At 40.8% G+C, this 17,848-nt stretch overlaps 1 non-coding gene across 1 annotated transcript; it reads right to left on the reverse strand.

Annotated features, from left to right (window-relative positions):
* Positions 1 to 1,356: 1,356 nt before the first annotated feature.
* LOC125593694 lies at positions 1,357 to 1,463 on the reverse strand. The gene has a single exon (XR_007329593.1). It is a non-coding gene; the product is annotated as a small nucleolar RNA R71 (small nucleolar RNA).
* Between the last annotated feature and the right edge of the window lie 16,385 nt (positions 1,464 to 17,848).

Below are 17,848 nucleotides of genomic sequence, written 5' to 3' on the forward strand. Positions count from 1 at the left end.
TTAAACATAGATAAGTGAATCCCTTGATTGTCTTCATTCATAACTATTCTTAATGCTTGCATTAAACTGGCCGCTTAATGTTAGATCCTAGGTTTAACATGTTCATTAACCGTGTAATAGGTTGCTAGATCTGTTATGAATGAGCATTGCATCCCTAGTCAGCGAGAGTAGATATTAGGGTGTATTGTGAACATATCGGACTTGATCTCTAAAGCTTGCTAGCGCGTCTTGATCCAAATGAGAGTTTAGGCATCAAGACCGACTTGCAAAGGAATCAATACACGAGAGTGGGTTGATTCAACCTGAGTGATCCGAGTTCTGGACTTACTCTTAATTGAACTTGAATAATTGTTTGGCTCACACTTGTTTAACACCCGATCAAACCACCCTAGGCTAGCATTCTTAATCATCTGAAAAACCTTAAATCATTCTCTTACTTGCTTGTTACGAAATCAACTTTAAAACCCCCATATTGTTTTAGCTTGATATTGATCCTATAGAAATAAAGTGTAATCATTGGTCACTGTGGATTCGATCCTAAAGTGCTACATCGACATACCATTCGATTGTGGTAGTGTGCACATTAGGTTAATTGGTGTGCGTATACACGTAATATCAATTTGGCGCCGTTGCCGGGGACCATCTTTTTACCTTTATTTTTCGGTTATTTATTTAGTCTAAGACCTCTAACTTTCTCTATCCTTTTTGTTGCAGCTAATTTTTCAGGTGCATAACCAATAGATATAATCGGAGAAACGTACAAGGAGAGTTACATTTAGCAACCAGGAGCTAGCAAGGTTAGAAAGAACAAACCGTCAACAATCAGGGCCGAACAACGCCATAATGGGCGACTACGGCAATCAAGAGCAAGTCACTGCTCAGTTGCAACAGATGCAACAACAGATGCTTCAAATGCTGCAGACCATCCAAGCTCAACAGGATGCTGCTGAACAGGCTGCTCTCGCGCGGCAGGAACAACAGGCGCAGACTGCTTCAATCGCGCAGAGAAACCTTCCTTGCAACATCCCTACTACTCGTTCTGCCATAGTTCCTCCACCCTGCACCAGGTAGGACTTCGAGATCAAGGCTACTTTGATCGGTCTAGTATAGAGAAAGGTGTTTTCTGGTCTCTTTACAGAAATTCCAATGGAGCATATTGAGAGCTTTGAAAAAGTCTGCAGTTTCACTCGCGCGAATGGTATTCCACCAGACTACATCAGGTGCATGTTATTCTCATTCTCTCTTGATGGAAAAGATGCACGGTGGTTGAACTCTCTCCCTACCGGCTCTCTCACTTCATGGGAACAGGTACGATCAGAGTTCCTCAACCATTTCTACTCTACGGCGAGAACAGCTGCATTGAGGAACAAGATCACCTCCTTCGGACAGCTCTTTGATGAGCCTTTCTGCGACGCATGGGAGCGCTTCGATGACTATCGCAGAGAATGTCCTCACCATGGATTTGATGATGACTACATCTTGGGAATTTTCTATGATGGAGTTGACTGAAAATTTCAGAGTGCTATGAATTTGCCAGCAATGGAGACTTCACGACTCAGACCACTGATGGAGCGTTTGAGCTGATTGAGAACATGGCTGCCACCTCAGCCAATAAGAACGAGGAGAGTGATTGCTCCAAGAAAGGGAACAGTTCCGACAACCAGAAAATAGACGAGCTGACTGCCAAAGTTGATCAGCTACTGAAAAACAACCAAGGGCACGTCTTCAGCATGGAGAAAGCAACGGCCGGGAAGATTTAGAACCAGAACCAGCGACAACCGCAGAGCAATCGGCAAGCTGTTCCAGCTACCGGGAACAGTCAACCAGATAAGCTGAAGGGTCTGGGTATGATGATGCAACAACTGTTGCAGGGTATGCAGAATCATACCGACATCAACACCAGGATGGACAACATGTTCACCGAGCTGAATACAAAGTATGATACTGTGAGCAACCACATAAAGAGGATTGATGTTCAGCTTGCTCAAACAAATGAGAGTGTTAAGAGGCAGCAAGGTACCCTTCCTGGAAATAATGTGATGAATCCTAGGGTTGAGCACTGTAATGCAGCAGAGCTGAGATGTGAGAAATCTGAAGGAAAGGAACCGGAGCAACTGTTTGTTGAGACTGTTCTAGACGCAGAAGAGAGAACAGAGCAGCCTGCTAGCACTGAAGAGACTGCTCCTAGCGAACCTACTGAGACTCCACCAGTGCGAGTCTATGTTCCTAAGGTTCCCTATCCAAGTCCACCTAAATATCTGATGGATCCTGTTAGTGCATATAAGCTGGTTGGGTTTAGGAAGATGGTGAGAAGGCTTCCTCAAAATATCTCATTTGAACATGCTTGGTAAATTCGGCCATTGCATATGTTCTTCAAAAATTGCAGAGAATCTCAGGATAATATCAAGGCACTCTTTACTGAAACACTGACACCATCGCTGAAGGTACTGCCTAAGGTTGATGACCCTGGAAAGTTGGTTTTTTCCTTGTTCCATTGCTGGAGTGGAATTCAAGGAAGCTCTTTGTGATTATGGGTCTAGTGTGAACCTTGTCTCAAAAACGATTATAGACGAGTTGGGCATTGTTGATGTTGAGACTTCTCTAGTGACTCTGGCTTTTTCAAACTCTTCCATGACATTCTCTTATGGCACAATTCGCAACCTTCATGTCCAAGTTGGGAACTGTATTCTCCATACCAAATTGCAGGTGGTTGAGATGAGCAAGGATCATGAGATGCCTTTAATCTTTGGAAGGTCATTTATGGCTACAGTAGGAGCAGTCGTCGACATGCCTAATAAGAGAGTCTCCTTCTCCAACATCAACAAGAAGTTTTTCTACAAGGCTGTCCTAACCAGATCACAAATCCGCTACGCCTCTTGCATCTCAGTGGTTAGTGGAGAACAACTGGAAATTGTTCCTAAGAAGGAGCTTGGTAAAAAGTGTGAGATCAAAGAAGTCCTGGATGGAGATCTTCACACTGATACAAAGAAACTCAGTGGGAATGCAACGGTGAATGAAAAAGTCCAGAAGAAAAGGGTCAAGGGTGATCTTATAATGACTTTGATACCTCGCTTGTGTGATGAGAAATCCATTGAGTATGAGGTAAAGTGCAAGGGTGCATCTAAACCTTTATCTAAAGTCAGAGTAATTCTCACAGATGAGCTTAAAGAGAAAGGAGAAGCTGCTGTGAAAGGGTTGTTGCGCAGAGTTCTGAAGTTGAACATGTCTGATTGTGGAGCTGTTTTGGAACAAGCCATCATGATCAACCCGACTGATCCCTGTCACCAAGTCAAGCTAGTGACTTAAACCAATCGCTTGGTGGGAGACAACCCACTAGTAAGTGTAAATATAACCTGGTTTTGTTTTTGTTTGCTTATTTTTTGTTTTAGTTTATTGAGTCTCAGGTCAATAAAACAGAAAAAATCCGAGATACTTCAAAAATTCTAGGTTGCAGCAGCGGAACCTCTGAAAAGAGCGGCTGTTCCAGGCGACCATCTGACGATAGAACACCCAGAATTTTCATGGATCGCCCGCTCCACTCAGGTAAGTATCTCAACCGGAAAAAAATGTTTATTCTTGTTTTCACCTTCTTTCTGATTTATTTTCACACCAGGGACGGTGTGAAGTAAGTCTGGGGGAGAGTTTTCCTCGTTTACTAACTTGTTTCTTTCTTTGTTTTTCTTTTGAGTCAGTTTTTATGATCGAGTCAGTCAAAACTTTGTAGGAATTAGGACCTTATTCCGTGTTGATCACTGACCACCTCGTGCTTTAGTTATCTTATTCAGTGACCTTAGTAGTGGCGAAAGACACACATGTGGACCTGGAACACCCTGACATTATCTCATTTGGTTCTCCAGAAGATTTCAGCTTGTCGAGGTTACACTAGAAAGACGCAGCTTCATTTAACTTGAACCTAATCTTGACAGCATTTCTTCTTATTATGGGCATTAGATCAGGGAAACGAGAATACACTCAGGACTTCTTATTCTTTTTATCCATCTTGCTGATCCTGAGTGGCTAGCTCATCTTTAGCTAGTTCCCACCCTGCACCTTAGCCCTTATTCCACCTTTATGCATTTTTTTTTCAGTGTCATATGTGCAGATATGTGCAAAAAGGTCGGAGAGGAAAGGATCAACACAGCCTCTTACTCGTTACTGCTGCAGAAATTCAGTCAGAAAGGAGAACAAATAAATTAAGGGAGCAACCGCTCCATAACCAATGAACTGCGCAAGAGCAGGGGTGGAGAACCCGAATGGTTACAAAATCAGAACCACCAGTGGCACTCAGAATCATCATGTATTACCTCCTTCTTCGTCACATCACCATATCAATCTTCAAAATATATATATATATATATATATATATATATATATATATATATATTACAAAAATAAGGTGATGGAGAAGGGGGAGAAAGAAAAGAAACATGGAGCCACTGGGAAGGTCGAGCGAGAAGTTGGTACCAAGTGTTGAAGAGTATGTAGAGGAAAGTGGAAAGCAGAACAATCAGTCGTCTGTTCCATCATCAGAACAGCCACACCAAATAAAGCAAAAACGAGTAGAGGCTGTGGACATCAATGGATCTATCCTCTCTTGCCATTTTGTGTGATATCCTGCATCCTCTACAATGAAATGGTAGCCCCTAAACACTCTTAACTCCACCATTAAATAGCCTGTTCCATACCTAGACCGTCTACCCTGAATAGTGCATGTGATGAGAAGCTCACGCTACTCTTAATTGAATGTAAGAAGCTTTGTCTGGAAAGTGTAGCTTTTGCAGGTTTGAGATGTAAAGTATGAAGCCGATCTTGAACAGCAGTCAGTGGGGTTCCGGTAAAGGTGTGTTGTCCTAGTTTTACTGCTTATATGGTTCAGAGATTTGTGGTTAAAGTTTGGTTGCTGAGAATAGGAGAGTTCCCACACTTTCAAACCTTTCTCCTTGTTCTTGATACTTGACATTGTTTGAGGACAAACAATGATCTAAGTCTAGGGGAATTGATATATGGTGTTTTTGGCATCTTGTATATATGCTTTTAAATTGGTTTTCAAGTCTTTATCGAGTCTTCCTAGTCATTTTCGAGCCATTACAGGTCTGGAGTTGCATTGGATGGGAGATAGACCCGTTGGAGGAAAAGAGGAGAAAAAGAGTGCAATTTGGAGTTTTTCACGCAGAACAGTCGTGCGGAGCAGTCCGACATGCCTGTTACAGCGGCAGAGATTTTTAAGGAAGTTTCCAAATATTTCGGGATTTTACCTAGGGCTTCCCCCTTTTACTCCTTGGCCGCCACAAACCTGCATATATATCTTTTCTTATTATTCTAGACATTCTACGTTATTTTTCAGAGAGATTTTAGAGAGAGAAAACTTGTACTCTTGTTAAGGGAGAAGAATCTCTATATCTTTGGAGAAGATTTCTAAACCCTCTTTGCTTTTAATTATTGATTCAGACATGTTTTCTTCATCTGTTATCTCTATGTTTTCTCTGTCCATGGCTGAATAATCCACTTGCTTAGTCTAGGGTGTTAGGGTGTTAGATCCGTGAGTTAAACATAGATAAGTGAATCCCTTGATTGTCTTCATTCTTAACTATTCTTAATGCTTGCATTAAACTGGCCGCTTAATGTTAGATCCTAGGTTTAACATGTTCATTAACCGTGTAATAGGTTGCTAGATCTGTTATGAATGAGCATTGCATCCCTAGTCAGCGAGAGTAGATATTAGGGTGTATTGTTAACATATCGGACTTGATCTCTAAAGCTTGCTAGCGCGTCTTGATCCAAATGAGAGTTTAGGCATCAAGACCGACTTGCAAAGGAATCAATACCACGAGAGTGGGTTGATTCAACCTGAGTGATCCAAGTTCTGGACTTACTCTTAATTGAACTTGAATAATTGTTTGGCTCACACTTGTTTAACACCCGATCAAACCACCCTAGGCTAGCATTCTTAATCATCTGAAAAACCTTAAATCATTCTCTTACTTGCTTGTTACGAAATCAACTTTAAAACCCCCATATTGTTTTAGCGTGATATTGATCCTATAGAAATAAAGTGTAATCATTGGTCTCTGTGGATTCGATCCTAAAGTGCTACATCGACATACCATTCGATTGTGGTAGTGTGCACATTAGGTTAATTGGTGTGCGTATACACGTAATATCACACTCCATTCTATCATGCGCTTTATTTATATACTTCTTTATGACCATCCTTTTATTACGTCCGCTTGGTTTAGTTCTCAGAGCATAGAACATTTCTTGGGAAATCATAATATTGTCTGAACTATGTCTTCTTGCAACAAAGGCTGACTGGGTTTCTAAAATTCTATCTTATTGAACTTTCTTTAATCTCTGGCATAAAACCTTAAAAATTATCTTATAGCTGATATTGCACAAGCTAATGGGCCTGAACGGAGGCATCTCATTTGGTCTAGTTGTTTTCGGGATGAGGCAGATATTTGTATCATTTAGTCCACTAACCATCGACCCTTCAAAGAGGAATTGATTAACCATATGAGTTAAATCCTCCTTGACAATGTCCCAGAACTTCTGATAAAAGAGAGTTGTCATCCCATACGGCTCTGGAACCTTCTCTGGATGCATAGTAAAGAGTGTTAATTTAAACTCCCATTCAGTGACCAGAGCTGTAAGATCCTCACTAATTGAATCTGTAATCGTTGCCAACACCTCAGATAGTGCTTCCTCTATTTCGGGTTAGAGGACTCAAAGATTTGCCTGAAATAACTAGTAGCAATGGCTAACAATCCTTCCTCATCCTCAATAACATTTCCATTTGCGTGTAAAAACTGAGTGATTTTATTCTTTGCTCTCCTTTGCTTTGTCAAAGCATGGAAAAAAATTGTGTTTCTATCGCCTTTTCTTAGCATGAAAACTCGATTTTTTTTTCCAAAACATCTCCTCTACCTTAAGAGCATCAATTAGTTCCTTCAAATCTTATGCTATTTACTCGGTCATGGCATCATCATTCGAGTACAGACCATCCACCTTCTGTTTAATTTCCTCCACAAGTTTTTCTGAGTTCAAATTGTGTTCTCTCCTCCACTGGCTTAAAGGCTTTACGACAACTCGAAATATGCTCCATAATATTTGTGTCAGGGAAAAGATCAGGAGATTTCCATCCCTCAAGAATAACTTGCCTTAATTCCTCATTATCTAGCCAACGTTTGTCAAATTTGAACTTTTTTATTTCCTCGTTGGATTTGTGAGAATGTTTGCTAGGATCAGATGATGATCTGATCCCCATACCTCATATACTTTACAGCTGAATGAGAGAATTTCTCATGTCAATCCTTATTTCCAACAGTTCTATCTAGGCGGCATCTAACAGTTGTTCTTCATGCTCTCTTCCCTACCTAGGATAACATGTTCTAGTAAATGAAAACTCCAACATCCCACAATCTGCTTAAAAGGTAGAAACGAGGTGTCAAGACGTTGTCTTCCACCTTCCTTTTCATTATGAGCAGTGTTTTCATTAAAATATCCTATCATAAACCAAGGTCCAGTTCTTGTTGTTGAAAAACGCATAAGACGTTCCTAAACTTGATCTCTACGTTCTAATACAGGGTTTCCATAAACAAACGTCACAATGACTTTTATTCCATCAATGACTGTCTCAATGTTAATCACTCTGTTATTCGAAAATAAAACATTAATTTGAAATTCATCCATAGAAAAAAAGAGCTAAATCTCCGTTGAGACCAAATGGTTCAACGGTAAACAAATGATCAAATCATAAGTCGGTCTGAATATTTTGCAACAGCCTAAACAAATGCTTTTTCTTAAATGGGAGGAAATAATCTGTTTTATAATATTTTTTATTAGAAAATCATTACTTACACCATTAGATGAAATCTATCTATAGAAATAAGCCAATCCAACAGTTAACATCAACCAATACGTAGTAATTGTAGTTTTGTTCTTTTGGTTTGTGAATGTTTTTCACTGAACACTTCATTATTACATGTTGATGGTGGCTTGCTATAGTTAGGCTATATTTCAGTTCAACATAGGCTAGACGTGGTCGATATATATATATCATGTAAGTTAATGGTGAATCTTTTTTTTTTTTTTTTTGCAGCAAACGGCTATTCTATTACTCAAACTTGAGGTGATCTGGGTAGCCAGACCGGAATAGAACAACCAATAAAACATAGAGATCTATGAAAAGAGCGTGCATTCCTAGCTAACGAATCTGCAATCTCATTTTGCGTCCTTGGTAGATAGCTGATCTTGAAGTCCGAAAAGCACAACCGAAGAGTCTGAATGATTTCCAGCTCAGTTGAGAAGTTGGGCCAAGCTGTGGCTCTTGTATCATTGCAATCAGGTCCTTGCAATCAGTTCCAAATCTCTGACAGGTCGAGTGTTGAATCATGCTCTCCATTGCCCATCTTAGCGCTTCTAGCTCTGAGTGTAAAGGTGATTCTCGCTGCATTAAGTTCCTGGATCCCATAAGTTGAATCTTCCTCATGCTATCCTTCCAGACCTATCCCATTCCACTAAACTGAGCTGTGGAGGTCAACGAACCATCCACCATGCAAATATTACCCAAGCTTAAGGCATGTGATTCTCCTTCAGGTTGTGCCTGTAGAGGAGCCGATATACTTTCCCTCGCATTATGCCAAGCTTGGCACTCACTCTATGCATACCTGACTACTTCCAATGGGCCTCTATCAATGCCTCTGAACAACTTATCATTCTGGGCTTTCCAGATGTACCAAATTATCCAAGGATAAGGATCTCTATCATCTTCCGGTTTCATTATATTATTTTGACCCCAGAAAAGATAATCCATGTTAGCATAAACACTTGGTACATGAAAGATTTGAGAACTCGATGGTGTAGATGATAATTCCCATGCTTGTAAGGCTGGGGGGCATTCAAAGATCGCATGCGTAACAGTTTCTTCTGGCTCTCCACATCTTGGGCAGTAGTTATCACATCGCATATTGCGGCGTACCAGATTCCTTGTAACCGCTACCTGTTCAGAAATTAATTGCCATATAAGGTGGCAAATCTTTTGTGGCGCATTCACTTTCCAAGCAAAGGCTTGAAGTTTTGTTATACTCGGTTGTAATGCTTCTAACTCTTCATCTATTCTCATCAAATTCGTAGCAACCCAATATCCAGACTTGACCGTATATTGACCATTTTTGGTGTAGCTCCAGCAAAAAGTATCCCGTCGATGAGTAGGGCTTATGGCCAAACTCTGAATCATTGGAATGTCTTCTTGATCCACATATTGCTCCAGTAGTCGTGCATCCCACCCAGACTCAAAATCAATAACACTGCTGATGGTCATCCTGGGATGTACAACTGGGACTCGTGAACGAGCTGGCCTTGCTGGCGTCGAAGGAATCCAAGGGTCCTCCTACACATTAATTTCATACCCTGAGTGCACCTTGCTCCTAATACCCAAAAGTAATAACTTCCTCGCCGCTATGATACTCGTCCATACATACGATGGGGTATCCATTGCGCCATTCCGCAAAGGCAAACTTAGACGGTAATATTTCCCCCGAGGAACTCTCGCCACTAGTGAATCTGGAAATTGAATAAGTCGCCACAACTGTTTAGCTAGAAGAGCTAGATTGAATTCATGAATCATACGGAAACCAATTCCTCCCTCTTCTCTATACTCACACATTTTCTCCCATTTTGCCCAGTGAATTCTTCTTTTTGGCGGGTTCGAACTCCACCAGAACTGTGCAATGGCACTTGCTAGGTTTTCACATATCTCCAAGGGGAGCAGGAAACTGGACATGACGTAAGTCGGAAGAGCTAGCAAGATAGATTTAATTAGGACTTCTTTTCCTCCCTTTGACAGCCATCTACCAGTCCAACCATTCACTCTGTGTAGCAGCTTGTCTTTTAAGAATGCAAATAGCTTACACTTTGATCCACTAATATCCTCTGGGATTCCTAAGTAGGAACCCATTCATCCTTCATTTTGAATACCAAGTGTATCTTTGATCTGCTGCCAATCATTCGTTGGAATCCTTTTACCAAAGAGTAATGAGGATTTATCAAAATTAATACATTGACCTGATGTTTTCCCATATGTCCTGACTACTTTCATAAATTCTTCACATTCACGGGGCTCCGCCTTACAGAAGAAAAGGCTATCATCAGCAAAGAAAAGGTGAGATACCGAGGGGCTAGCGCGTGCGACGCGCATCCCCGTTATCTTTCCTTGATTCTCTGCATGATTAAGAAGGCTAACGAACGCTTCCGTGCATAGAATAAATATGAAAGGAGACAAAGGATCTCCTTGACGTAAACCTCTCCCAGGAACAATGTTTCCCCTCGGCTCTCCATTCATGAGTACTTTATACTTGACCGAAGTGATGCTCCTCATAATCCAGCCAATCCATATCTCCGAGAATCCCATCTTCCTCATGACTGCCTCAATGAATGACCATTCCATCCTATCATATGCTTTACTCATATCTGTCTTAATGGCCATTCTCTTAACTCGTCCCCCTGGCTTAGTTCTCAGCGCGTGAAACATCTCCTGAGTTATCATGATATTATCTGTTATCTGCCTTCCAGCACCAAAGGCTGATTGGGTCTCAGATATCCGTTGTGGTAAGACCTTCTTCAATCTTTGACACAAGACCTTAGATATAATCTTATAACTGACATTGCATAGATTGATAGGTCTAAACTTTGTCATCTCATTCGGCTTGTGCGTCTTAGGGATCAGACAGATGTTGGTATCATTTAACCCCTGCACCATTATTCCTTCAAAAAGGAACTGATTAACCATACGAGTTAAATCATCTTTGACAAAATTCTAATTTCACCTCCCATTCGATGACTGGTCTCGTAAGATCCTCGTAAGCCTAGTGATCATTGTCAAGACTTCTGCCAATGCATCATCTATATCTTCCTGATTAGAGGACTCACAGATTTGTCTGAAGTAGCTAGTAGCAATGGCTACTAAACCTTCCTCATCGTCCACCACATTCCCATTCTCGTCTATGAGCTGTGTGATCCTATTTCTCGCTCTTCTTTGCTTCACCAATGCATGGAAATATTTTGAGTTCCTATCACCTTCCCTTAGCCATAGCACCCTGCTTTTCTGTCTCCAAAACATCTCCTCTGCCTTAAGAGCAGTGGATAGTTCTTTTAGAGCATCTGCTATCTCCTCCGACGTAGCATCATCATTCGAATATAGACCCGCCACCGTTTCCTTAAGGTCCTACACTAGCTTCGCTGAATTCACATTGTTCTGTCTCCTCCATTGGCTCAAAGCTTTACGACAGCTAGCAATATGGTCCATTATATTCGCCTCCGGAGGCAGGTCCTCAGACTTCCATCCTTCCAGTATGACCTGTCTCAGTTCCTCATTATCCAACCAGCGTTTATCAAACTTAAATTTCTTTTCCTTCCTCACTGGTTTTGTGAGAATATCCGTCAGGACCGGACGATGATCCGAGCCCCATAGCCTAAGATACTTAGCAGCAGTATGTAGAAACTTTTCATGCCAATCCTCATTCCCCACCGCTCTATCCAATCTACATTTGACAGTCGTCTCTCCTGATCTCTTCCCAACCCAAGAAAGCATATTCCTAGTAAATGGGAACTCAAGCATTCCACAGTCACTCAGCATTTTCTTGAAAGGCAGGAAAGAACTATCTGATCGCCTCTTGCCTCCTACCTTCTCGCTATGATCTATTATTTCATTAAAATCACCTATCATGAACCATGGTCCATTTCGTGTTGTTGAGAAACACGTAAGACGTTCCCAAACCTGATCCCTACGGTCTAACACAGGGTCTCCATTAACAAATGTCATATAGACTTTTATTCCATCAATTACTGCTTCAATGTCAATCATTCAATTATTCGAAAACAAAACATTAACTTGAAATTCGTCCATAAATAAAAGAGCTAAACCTCCGCTAAGGCCAAGTGGCTCAACGGTAAACAAGTGGTCAAATCCTAGGTCGGCATGAACGTTTGGTAACAGCAGCCTCCTATTCTTCGTCTCAGAAAGAAACACAAGTCATGGGCGATGCTTTTGACACATCTCCGTAAGGCGTCGAACTGTAAGGTCGTTTCCAATCCCTCGACAGTTCCAACTGATTGTCCTCATATATACCGATCTGATGGATATTTGGAACCCATCAAACCATCACTTGTGGATGAACTCTCCCTTGATTTCCTGGAGACACGCCTTGGCTTTCCATTCTCTGCTAGCTTGCTACCTCCAGAAGGCTTGACTGATCGTGCACGAGGGGATCCTTGGCGCAGAAACTCTTTATTTTTACTTTGAATGCCCAAAGGAGCATTCCTCTTAATGCCACTTCTAGAGCTCTTCTTGTTATTAGGCGCCACCCTCACCTCCGATTGATGGGCCACAGATAAATGCTTTGCTTGCTCTTCCATATCCATGACTTCATCAGCCAGAAGATCATCATCTTGAGCGTCACAGTCCATCATCCCTGCATCAGTTGTATCCAAAATCTCCATGTCCTCCAGAGCACCAATCACTTGATCATTCTCTACCCCACCTGATGCTGCTTGTGGAGAAAACGTGAGAGCTAGGGCTACATTCTTCCCTCGAAACGTGATGTTTTCTTCCTGGGGAGGTAGCTGGTGCGATGGAGTAACAATAGTGCTTGCAAGTCTCCTGCTGCCTCGGTTCTCTCCACTCCCAGCCACCGCTGATTCCTCATCAGCCTTCTCTACGCGCGAAAAGCCAAGCTGATTACTCGAAGGATGTTCATAAGGAACATCATCCATGGTAGTTGAACTACCTCCCTGCCCGTAAGCCATGATCTTAACCTTCACCAGAGGCTTATCCAGTGTCTTCTCGCGCCATGTCAGCTCTTCCTTGCTATCATAAGGACCGCGATCATAACGACTGCCACCATACCGATTCCCACTATGTCTCTCATCACGCCTTCGCAGTATCGTATCAGAGTGAGATTGGAATCTCTCACCAGATCCTTTGTTGCGAGTCTGATAAACATTATCATCATGGTACCTACTTCGAAACTCATTCTCATGACGAGTTTCAGTCCATCGAGCTCCCATATCTCTGTTTGTAGCAGCGTTTCGGACAGGCTCAACTTCTCGACGCACCGGGAGCTGCCTATAATCCCTCAGCGAAGGCTGACGATCATTGCGTTCTTGTGGCATATGTACCCGAGTAAAGACTCCACCTCTCTCCGATGATAACCGAGCTGTAGTATCCATTGTAGGGCAGTATCCTTTCTCATGAGACATAAGGCCACAGGTAGTGCAATGCTTAAACAGAATGTCATACTTTATCTCTATAGTTACCTCCTCTGCATCAGGAGACTCCACCTTCCTTATAAACATCAAAGGGCGTCTTGAGTCGACCTCAATTCTCATGCGGCCCTCTGTGAGTTCAATGGAATCAACATCAACATGGCCAATGCGGCTACCAATGTTCCTAAGATTTGTAACCGTCCATAGGTGTAAAGGTAAGCCATAGAGTTGTACCCAGAACGGGATGATCCAAGAGTAGTCATCATGAACTACAGGTTCCCATCTGACCAATACAAACATGCAGTAGTTGTAATGGAAAGGCCCTTTTTGAAGTATATACATAAGGTCTTCTTCCGTGGTGAAGTTAAATAAGAACTTCCCTTTGCCTAGATCATTCGCAGTGATACGGTCTTGTAGCCCCCATTGAGTTGGCATTGTTTGAAGCAATTTTTTGACGTTTTGCTTCTTCAGATTGAGAACCTTACCAATCAAAGACATACGGAACTCTTTAATGACTTGTGTATCATCTTGTTCCGTAAGCTTGATCGGTTCATCATCATCCTCATAGAGGATTCATTTTCCTTTTAAATCTGCCATATGAGCGTACTTTGTTTGATGCGATGACCTCATACAGAGGTCAGCTGTAGATCAAGCCCGAGGATCAAACCTGAGGCAGACTAGATCAAGCCCGAGTTAACCGTGAATCAAAACCGAGGCGGAATAGATCAAGCCCGAGGATCAAACCCGAGGTGAATCAAACGTGGATCGTAACTGTGATGATTTTAGTCAATGATATTCTCTCTCCCACTGCGTGTGTTGTCTGAGTTGGATCGTAACTTCTCCAAATGTGAGTGATTAATTGCGTGAGGATTACTCCAAAACGTGTTGATGAAGAAGCCGTGAATGGAAGAGAACGAAGGATTTGAAAGGGAGCGAAGGATCCCCTTGTGTTGATGAAAAAGCCGTGGATGTTGTTGAAAGAGTCGATCGCCGCCGGGGATGGAAGAACTTGCCTTGAAACCGATGGTAAATGTTGGGGAAGAAACAGATTTGAACGCCTGAAACGTCCACGTGAAGCAACGCCAGCTGATGTCTACGTCAAGGAGCGTAGAGATCAGATGGAGATCGAAAATCCAATGAGAAATCCGATCTAAAAAGCTGCCTCCATGATCATCTCATGATCACCTTGAGCGCCGCTAGGGTTTTCCCTCTTCATGTTGATGTTTGTTTTTTTTAGCATGGTGAATATTTTTATGAGTGATTTTTTCTTCTTTTTTATTGGAGAGATTAGGATAGTAGTGTGTCAAGACAGTTCATACCCAAATGTATACTTATTGACATAAAAAGTCACATTGTTTCACTAATAGCCGATTCATGTTCCTCGTGAATATTTCAAAAGTTCAGGTTCCTTAAATGTCAAATTTTCTTTTTCATTCCTTTTTACGCCAACTTCTATTAGAAGTAATACCTACTCCCTCCGTTCTGAAATGTAAGATGTTTATGAGAGATCATGGATCTGACCTACTTTTACCCATGGTTTATAAGTGTTTTAATTACTAATTATTATATTATAGAGTCTATTTAGAATATTTATAGGAGCAGGAGTGATTTGGAGGAAAGTGGTGATTTTGGAGCATTTTGGAGTAAGCACCCGAGATGATCTTCGAGCACGACCATCGGTCGACATTGAAGAGGAATAATCGATCGATGTTCACATAGTGACATCGATCGACAGCGAAGTGCGCTGAAAGCCCGTTTGGTCTCAGCCGACTTAGAGCCCAAGTCTTCACCTATTTACAAGTTTGCCCCTGACGAGTTTTAACCTAATTATATAAGCTTTGCCAACATGTTAGAGGCAAAGTGTGTTTTTTTTTATTATTTACACAGCAAAGGCTTTCTAGGATTTTTAGTAGATTGGAGAGAAGATCCAAAGAGATTTGTGATTGGAACTCCATTAATATCTATTTATTTATCTATGCAGTTTTTTATACCTTATTGCTGTTATGAATTGCTTGGTCATGTCTGAGTAGTTCTCTTGTTAGATTTTAGGGTTCAAACAGGTTATGAAGGATCCCCAACTATAGATTGCTAAGTTGTGATATTCATCTTTAGGATTGTCATTAATGTCTGTTTCTAGATTAGCTACCTAGAACTTTCCCTAGGAGTTGTAGACATAAGCGATAGCTTGCATCTCACCCTGAATCCATCCTAACTGAGCTAAGATTGCTAGAGTAAGGCAAGAGCTGATCTAGGAAGCTTAGTAAGCATATTCAATCCGCGCATTAATGCTTGACCAAGAGCGTCGATCGATATTCCAATCGAATAATCGATCGACGTTTCAACAAGTGTATCAATCGATATTCCTATAGAATAATCGATCAACACTGGTCAATAGATAGACCTAGAAAGCGAAAGCCTAATGGTTTGTTATTAAGTGTTGAGCTCTATAATATCATGCATACAACTTATTAGCATCTGTAGGATTATAATCCTGATTATATGAATAAAAACCTTAAGTCTAGCTATTTCCATTTAAGTACCAAAACCCCAATCAATCAATCGAACAATTACTTGCTCAGAAACCTACAACTTTACATTTAAATCATTAAACAACCTAGCCACTACAGGAAATGTGGGTATTAATAGCATCAGATTATAGCGTTTATGACAATTCTGCTATTGTATACCAATACTTATATTTTTAATAGCGTTTGTCGATTTAAAACGATATATTCGTTATCGCGGGAAAATAAAAATTTTAGCCGCATTTTTTTGGTTTTTGGAATTTTTTTTCTCTCTTCGCAAGTCCTTTCTTCCTCTCAACAAAAATTTCATTCTTTTATGGCTATGGCTAGAAAAAAAAATCAATCATTTTTTATTGATCTTGGAGATGGGTAAAACTTCCTACGCCTCTCTCTCTCTCTCCCTCGATGGAACACTAGATGAACAATAAAAACAAATGGGCTTTACCACATTGGGTCAAGGTCGTTACAAGTTTCCAAGTCTTCGGGCATTGATCATGGTTTGTTCTCTCGTCTTCCATATCTCAATTATATAATTTAATCCTTTTCCAAGTCTTAGAAACACAAGAGTCTCTATCTTTGCTCTGTTTTTGGCTAAAGTTTATATTTTTTCCTTGTTCTTGGCTAAAGTTCGGCTGTTGGAATCAAAAATTACCTCCTTTGTTTGATAGATTAAAGTCTCGATTTTTATCTATATTAAAGGTGAATTTTGTTTGATAAGTTTTTGTCCATAATGTTTGTCTATAGTTGGAAGAATCGAAAAAGAACACTGCTGTTGTATCCACTAACTACACATCTCCAGGTATGACTTTTCTTACCATCTTTAGGTCTTTAGTAATAATCTTGGAACCCATTTCGTTAAGGATGCATCAGGTTTAAAAATGGAAGCGAGCACAGTTTATATTTCTTGTAGTGCCAGGAAGGGCTACTGCAAGTGCAAGCTCAAGTTCGTGTAGTCAGTCAGAGAATAGCTGTTGTGGCACCTCTTCTAGCAATAAGGTAATACATTTTTTTGTTTTAATTTCTTCATCTGTTGCAGAACGACATAGGGGGATTCTTAAAAGTTTAATCTTTCAAGTTAAAAGTCCTTACTTGTGTGTTCTAAAAGATGTGTGTGTGTGTGTATATATATCCAGGGAGACGAGGAGGATGTAAACGTCGATTTGACTGAACAGAAGAAAGCCAATGACGTTGATTCCATCTGAATCTGACGTTGTGTTTTTTTGTCATGACTGGTTTTCTTTGTTTAGGTTGTTGATGTTTTCATCACATTCTGTGTGGAAAGTTGTGTGCTTCTTAGACTCAAGAGTTAAGACTAGTCCTGTTTTTGGTTCTCAAAGATGAGCATGAGATGTGTGCGAGAACTATCTACTACACTAACATCGACAATAAGGTGATTCTCTACGATTTTGTTTCGCTCAAATACACCTGTTTGTTCCTGTGCTATCTCTGCTCTCACAGACATGTAAAGATGTATGTCTTAAACTCAAGTCTTTTGTTTTCTCATGTGTAATGCTTGGAAGCTTGATGATGCTTCTGTTGTCTTTTGCTTTGAGATGAACAAAAGAATATGCTTTTAAAATTTTAGGTATATTCTGAGAGGTCAACCAGATGCAGGGTTTTCCCTTTTCCACAATCAGAAAATATGAATCTTGACGACAAAGGAGGCAAGGCGTGGTCGTGCGGTGGAGATGCGACATTGTGGTGCGGAGGTTTTCATGGGTGAGCCGGTATGGTTTCCTGTATTGCGAATACCCAACAGGTGTTGCCAATACGAATATCATTCTACATGATGATGAGTTCCTGAAGTACTTAAAAGACCATCAAGAGAACTTTAGGTTTGAGAGAATGTAGCTTATATATACGTATGTGAGAGCTGCGACTTGAAGCATTCTTAGCTTATTTTCTTTTTCAACTTTTAATGTTTTGATTTGATGATTGAATCGATGTGGTTTGAGTTTTCAAATATGTTTTTTTTTTTTTTTTTTTTTTTTTTTTTTTTGACGTCAAACGACCATTCTATTACTCAAGCTTGAGGTAGTCTGGGTAACCAGATCGGAATAGAA

The sequence above is a fragment of the Brassica napus genome, chromosome C9 (assembly GCF_020379485.1).
Source record: "Brassica napus cultivar Da-Ae chromosome C9, Da-Ae, whole genome shotgun sequence".
Lineage (NCBI taxonomy): Eukaryota > Viridiplantae > Streptophyta > Magnoliopsida > Brassicales > Brassicaceae > Brassica > Brassica napus.